The following is a 7,500-nucleotide window of genomic DNA, read 5'->3' on the forward strand; positions in this document are numbered from 1 at the left end:
AGCTGTGCAGATAACTGGAGGCCGTGACTTTTCTGCGCAATTCGAGGGTTTGCCATGAAATTAGTATTTATTTGTTTAGTCATAGAGGACTGGTAAGCAGGAATTGAAGTTAATAAATATATATATATATATATATATATATATATATATATATATATATATATATATATATATATATATATATATTATTTTACAAAATGGGTAAAGCACTGGAAAAGAGAAAAGAACGGCATAAAAAAATGTGTGAGATATACACAGGATAACAGTGGTATTTTTGTATATGTTAGTGGGAATAATCATGCTACCAACTGGGAAGGGACAAAAAGTACTGTATAAAATCTAATAATGGACTGGAAAGGAATATTATTGAATCTAGCTTTATGAAAGAAAGTTACAGGCATAACAATATGAATATGAGTCAAGGGATGTATAAACTTTATCCTTTAATATCAAAATAAATTTGTAAATTGTTTAAATTTTAAGGTAGGCAGTAGAGATACATGGAAATAAAATTATCGTATTTGTAAACACAGTACAGGGGCAGCAGTGTTAATGGGTTTCCCAACCCCGCCTCCCTGACACCTGTCAGGTGTGGATCTGTAGTCTACTATGGTCTGTACGTTTATCAGTATTGTCCCCTGAGAGTATACTGTGATTTTTAGCCAGTTGAGTTTTGAAGGCCACTCATACCTTGACTCCGGGCTGTGGGTGGATCTGTAGTCTCAAACAGTTGCGAATATTCGTCAGTACTACAGAAACAGTACTGACGTATATACACAACTGTTTGAGACTATAGATCCACCCACAACCCAGTGTTTAGGAGTGGCCTTCAAAACTCATTTGGCTAAAAATCACAATATACTCTCAGGGGACAATACTGATAAACGTACCAACCATAGGACACTACAGATCTACACCTGACAGGTGTCAGGGAGGCGGGGTTAGAAAACTCATTAGCACTGCTGCCCCTGTATTGTGTTTACAAATATGATAATCTTATTTCCATACATCTCTACTGCCTACCTTAAAATTTAAACAATTTACAAATTTATTTTGATATTAAAGGATCAAGTTTATACATCCCTTGACTGATATTCATATCATGGCTGTAACTTTCTTTTATAAAGCTAGATTCAATGATATTCCTTTCCAGTGCATTATTAGAATATACAATCCTTTTTGTCCCTTCCCAGTTGATAGCATGATTGTTCTCACTAACATGTACAAAAATACCACTGTTCCCTTGTGTATATTTCACACATTTTTTATGCTGTTCTATTCTCTTTTCCAGTGCTTTACCCGTTTGGCCAATATAAAAGTTGTCACAAGACTTACATGGAATTTTATATACACAACCTTCAGTATTGTCGGGAGAGTTCTTGATAAGTACATGTTTTATTGTTCTTAAATGCGACATTAACACCAATATTCTTAAGAAGATGGGGGATACCTATCATATTTATTATAAGGCAGTACAAGCAAATTTTTGTGTTGCAAGTTCTTTTTGGTTTTGATACATAGTCTTTTTTGCCGCTTCTAATGCACTGTTTAATACACTGACAGGATATTTCAATTTCTTGCCTCTGTTTCTAATCTTATCTATTTCCTCATCAATACATTCAGGGCTACATACACGTAATGCTCTTAAAGACATAGATGAAAACACCGATTTCTTAACCTTATTGCTTTGTCCGGAATAGAAATGCACATAAGAAGAAATATTAATAGGTTTTCTATAAACACTTTATTTAAAACCATCACTATTTCTTCGTATGAGGATATCCAAAAAGGGTTAGCATCCATCATTTTCCATTTCCATAGTGAATTTAATTGGTGGTACTTGGCAAAAAAGTTATTTACATCTTCGTTCCCTGGCCATACACAAATTATGTCGTCAACATACCTAAACCACGTTACATTGCGTGGAATTATGTTGTTTAATATTTTCTTTCCAAAAAATTCCATATATGAGTTACTTCACACTGGGGATAGAGGGTTTCCCATTGCTATACCAAAATTTTGTGAGTAAAATTTACCATTAAGGTTCAAATTTACATTCTTTCACACTTAATTTAATCAGTTCAATTGAAGTGCTTTTATAAAATGGGTTATCCAGTTGTGTGATCTCTAATCTTTCCGATAAAAACTCCAGCAGATCATCAATTGGCACCTTTGTGAATAGTGATACTACATCAAAACTCACTAGCCTGGATTCACTATTAATCTATAAACAATTTAGTTTATTTATCAGGACCACATTATTCTTGAGTGACTTCGAATACTATGGATCAGTCCTTCGTCAATGACTTAGAAATAAAGTTGAAACCGGTGAGGAACTACACTCCGTCTCTTATTTTTCACCTGTGGTAATGTGTGATAAATGAATCATGTACAAAAGTTATTATAATCATAAATATACATATACATATACATACATATATATATATATATATATATATATATATATATATATATATATATATATATATATATATATATATATATATATATATATATATATATATATATATATATACATGGTGCGGCATAAGTAACACCCTTTGTTTAAGTGGAACAAAATTAAAGCCTTTTTGATTATCCTTTATTTTTTCGAACATGAATGTATTGCCACAGGTTAATAGATTAATATAATATATTAACAAAATTAATATAATGCTTATTCGGTTTAATAATGCGGCATAAGTAACGCCCTTTTTAATTTTATATCTTATAATGTAAATTATATTTTCTTTATTATTTTCTTTAATTAATTTGCTAAATCTTAATTTTTTCAGATATTTTATACAACCATGAGATTAACAAAGGAACAGAGAGTAAAAGCAATTCAACTGTACTATCAAAACAATAAAAATGGTGCTGAAACCGCAAGATTGTTATCAGTTGAATTTAACATCCCAAGAGTGCAAAGCCGAAATATAATTTGTATTGAACATTATTAAACCGAATAAGCATTATATTAATTTTGTTAATATATTATATTAATCTATTAACCTGTGGCAATACATTCATGTTCGAAAAAATAAAGGATAATCAAAAAGGTTTTAATTTTGTTTCACATAAACAAAGGGCGTTACTTATGCTGCACCTGTGTGTGTATATATATATATATATATATATATATATATATATATATATATATATATATATATATATATATATATATATATATATATATATATATATATATATATATAAAGTCAAATCTTACGTACGAACATTAGGAAGCAAAAGTGCTACAGACACAACCGCACAAAATTACCATAAAAACATCTATCAAAAACAATAATTCAGAAAACAACAGAGAAAAAAACCTTCTTTCAAAAAAAAAAAAAGAGAAATCGTCCCTGTAGTTAATTCCGTAATAAAAAAAAATCGAAAATGAACATAACCGAAGTGTTATTTCTAGACCTGCGGAGTGCACTGGGGGAGAATTTCTTGTATATCTCATTATCCCACTAATGAAGATTTACAGCATCGCTGCATTGCTGGAAATATAAAAGGAAACGGTAAATTGGTTGAGCTGTGAAAATATGAAAAATGGACACCGGATTTCAGATAAAGCTGGATTTCCTTAAAGGAAAACATTGAGGTGAAGTTGTTTTTCGAGGTGCCTTTTTTTTGGTGCAGTTTTTAGGTGCTTTTTGAGGCGTGTATTTTTAGGTGCAGTTTATTGAGAGGCTTTTTTGAGCTGCAGTTTTTTAGGTACATTTTTGTGGTGCAGTTTTTTAGGCGCAGTATTAATGGGGTACAGCTTTTTAAAAAAAAAAACAGTTTTTTAGGTGCAGCTTTTAAGTATCTTTAAAAGGTGCATTTTTTCAGGGTACAGTTTTATTTGGCAACTTTTAAAGGTGCAGGGTTTTTAGGTACGGTTTTTTAGGCACATTTTAAGGTGCAGTTTTTGAGGTGTACATATTTTGAGGAGCATTTTTTTAGCGTTGAGAAGCGTGTGTTCATTACACTTCATTTCGGGGACGGGGCGGCCATTCATACCATCTCCAGCTCAAAAAAAAAAAAAAAAAAAAAAACACATACATAAACGTACGGAAAGATAAAGAAAAACCCCCACCCAATAAATACAGGCAGGTTATATGGAGCCCTGGCTTTGTTTATCCATATCTAGTTCGAAGTAAAGTGAAAAAAAACTATTCTAAACGTATTGAGATTGCAAAAAGAGAACAACAGAAAAAAAGCTCCTCTTGAACGTATACAGATAAAAACTACTCTTAAGTGTATTTAGCTGAGAAAAAAAGATAAAAAACTACTCCTGAACGCATTCAGGTTGGAAAAAAAACATAAAAAAACTGCTCTTCAACATATTCAGGTTAAAAAAATCAGATAAAAAAACAACTGTCAAACGTATTCAGATACTGACCAAGAGAAAAATTGAACTAAATACCATATTAAACATGACAATCCTTGACAGTGCAACAATATATCATTATACTCGTATTAAAAAATGCATCAGAATTACTGTAAAAGAAAAACTCAGATAAAAAAAAAGAAATACCAAGTTAAAGAAGACAATCTTTGACAGGACAACCAGTAAAAAAAAAAAAAAACGAAATACCAAAATACAGTAGCGACCGGAGAAATTTGATGAGGGGGGGTGGGCGCCACTTTTCATATCACCCAGTCTCTCTCCCAACAAAATTGATGAAGACCCAGCCCCACCCAGGAATGTGTACCACCAAACTACAGATTTAAATACCGCTTTATTTTCAGATATTACAAATGAAGCAACATTAATTTTGCAATAAAAATGCCAAAATTATTAGTGAAAGATTAAAAATCCAAAATATATATATATATATATATATATATATATATATATATATATATATATATATATATATATATATATATATATACATATATATATAAGGTTATATATATATATATATATATATATATATATATATATATATATATATCTTTCTTTCGAAATTTTATGAACCTTGCAGTGCCTTTGATTAATCATACATTATCGTGAAACACAAACTATTTCACTACAAAATAAAGTCAAGTGGCCTCTTGACCTTTCTAGAAAATATATCGGTAACAGAAAAAATCATTCCCTGACGATTTTCTTTTAAGGCACGGTGATTATATAATTTGGCAAGACCATTCGGTCGATCTTGCCCCATTGTTGCTCTTCAGCAACTCTTTACGAGATTAAAGGGGGGAGGTAAGATCTGTATCGCTGACTGATAGCTACTCTGGGCATTTTAACTTCAATATTTAAGTTACCTGAAATTTCTGTGGCAGCTTTGAAACATTTTTGGAACCTCTGTCATTAGAGTCACCTACAAAGACTCCCCTCCTCTCTCTCTCTCTCTCTCACACACACACACACACACATATATACCTGTATATATATATATATATATATATATATATATATATATATATATATATATATATATATATATATATATATATATATATATATATATATATATATATATATATATATATATATATATATATATATATATATATATATATTTTTATATATATATATAATATTTTTCACCTCGACTTCAAGAGGAGGGCACGTATCCAAGTGCCCCAACACTGCGGGCGCCAGTGCTCTGACAGCGCAACACTAAATTATTACACTTATTAAAAACAAAATGCATAAGAATTATTATAATACTCTCATGTCTTCGGAAGCACCGCCGTTAATGACCAGAGTCAACTAGAAACATAAATATTTACCAAAGTAGCCATTTACCGGATAAACTTCTACGCTCATTATTATTATATTACTCGAAACACATTCTAGCGCTTGGATATCATTAAACAAAGCTCATTTATTAGACGTAAAGAAGATTATGTCTCTTTTTATTACGTGTTTACCAGCAGCCTCCGGTGTGACTGCTCTTTCAGGAATTACGACCAACGAAGTAATGATTCAAATGCATCAATAAGTTAGCTACGTCAAGAAATTAATTGAGTTGAAGAATTAACTACGCCAAGAAATTAACTGCGTCAAGAAATTAATTGAGTCTAGAAATTAACTGCGTCAAGAAATTAACTACGCCAAGAAATTAACTGCGTCAAGAAATTAATTGAGTCTAGAAATTAACTGCGTCAAGAAATTAACTGAGTGAAAAAATTAACTACGTCAAGAAATTAACTGCGCCAAGAAATTAACTGCGTCAAGAAATTAACTACGTCAAGAAATTAACTGAGTCAAGAAATTAACTACGTCAAAAAATTAACTGCACCAAAAAATTAACAACGTCAAGAAATTAAATACGCCGAGAAATTAACTGCGTCAAGAAATTAACTTCAAGAAATTAATTTTGTAAAGAAATTAATTACGCAATGACAGGAAAACAAATGAACCCCATTGATAAAGGTCGCGAGTAACAATGAATGATTAATATTAATAAAATAATATTCATTCTTAATATCCTATTACTAAGGGATTTACCACCGACAAAGCAATGATTCAACTGCATTAATAAATTGACTACGTCAAGAAATTAACTACGTAACGAAATTACAAACAAAAAATGGACACCGTTGATGCAGGTCGCAAGTAACAATGAATGATTGCTATATTTATTCTTAATATTATTATATTAAAATTATTAATCGACTTCTTTTGTCATATAACGTTAACTCACTCCTTTAACAGTACCAGAATTAATTAATATATCCAGACAGCTCAATTTTTCATACAACACTTTTTTGTCATCAATATCGTTAACACAATCAACCTATTTACATCAGACAAGATTCTTTCACTCAATGAAGACAAGAATTAACCATTTATTTAATCTGTTCAGGAATGAAAATAAAAATATCATTTAATTAATATGTTCTGGATTAAGGCACGTTAAGCCCCAAAGTAATATTCCTCTGGTAACCATGACTTTCGCGTATCATTTGCAGAGGTTCATTCGCGTAAATGACAAGGGTGATGTGTATTTTTGTGTGTGTGTGTGTGTGTATATATATATATATATATATATATATATATATATATATATATATATATATATATATATATATATATATATATATATAATTTTCCTGGATCTTCATAAACACCAACAAATGTATTTTAAACATTCCTTGGTGTATTACTACTTTAATTTCATATTAAATAATATATAAAATCAACTGATATAAAAAAAATATAAAATTAAACCAACAGATGGCACCTCAGTGTAACACACGAATGTTAAGCTCATCCCCCGCTAGGATATAAAGAATTAACTGTCAAAGCACAATTAATATAATAGGAAGCAATCGCAGATTTGAATTTTTCTCTCATGCTCGCGAGAGTGCGCACGCGCAGGCAGGCAGGCAGGCAGGCACGGAGAGAGAGAAAAGCTTTTTTCCATTACCCTGGAAAAGGGGATGGACGTTATACCATTTCATATGAATTAAAGGAATCGGTATTAAACTGGATTTAGTAACAATTCCGATCCGTGTGATTTATAAGACTTTTACCAAAAGGGGAAA

The sequence above is a fragment of the Macrobrachium rosenbergii genome, chromosome 16 (assembly GCF_040412425.1).
Source record: "Macrobrachium rosenbergii isolate ZJJX-2024 chromosome 16, ASM4041242v1, whole genome shotgun sequence".
Taxonomy (NCBI): domain Eukaryota; kingdom Metazoa; phylum Arthropoda; class Malacostraca; order Decapoda; family Palaemonidae; genus Macrobrachium; species Macrobrachium rosenbergii.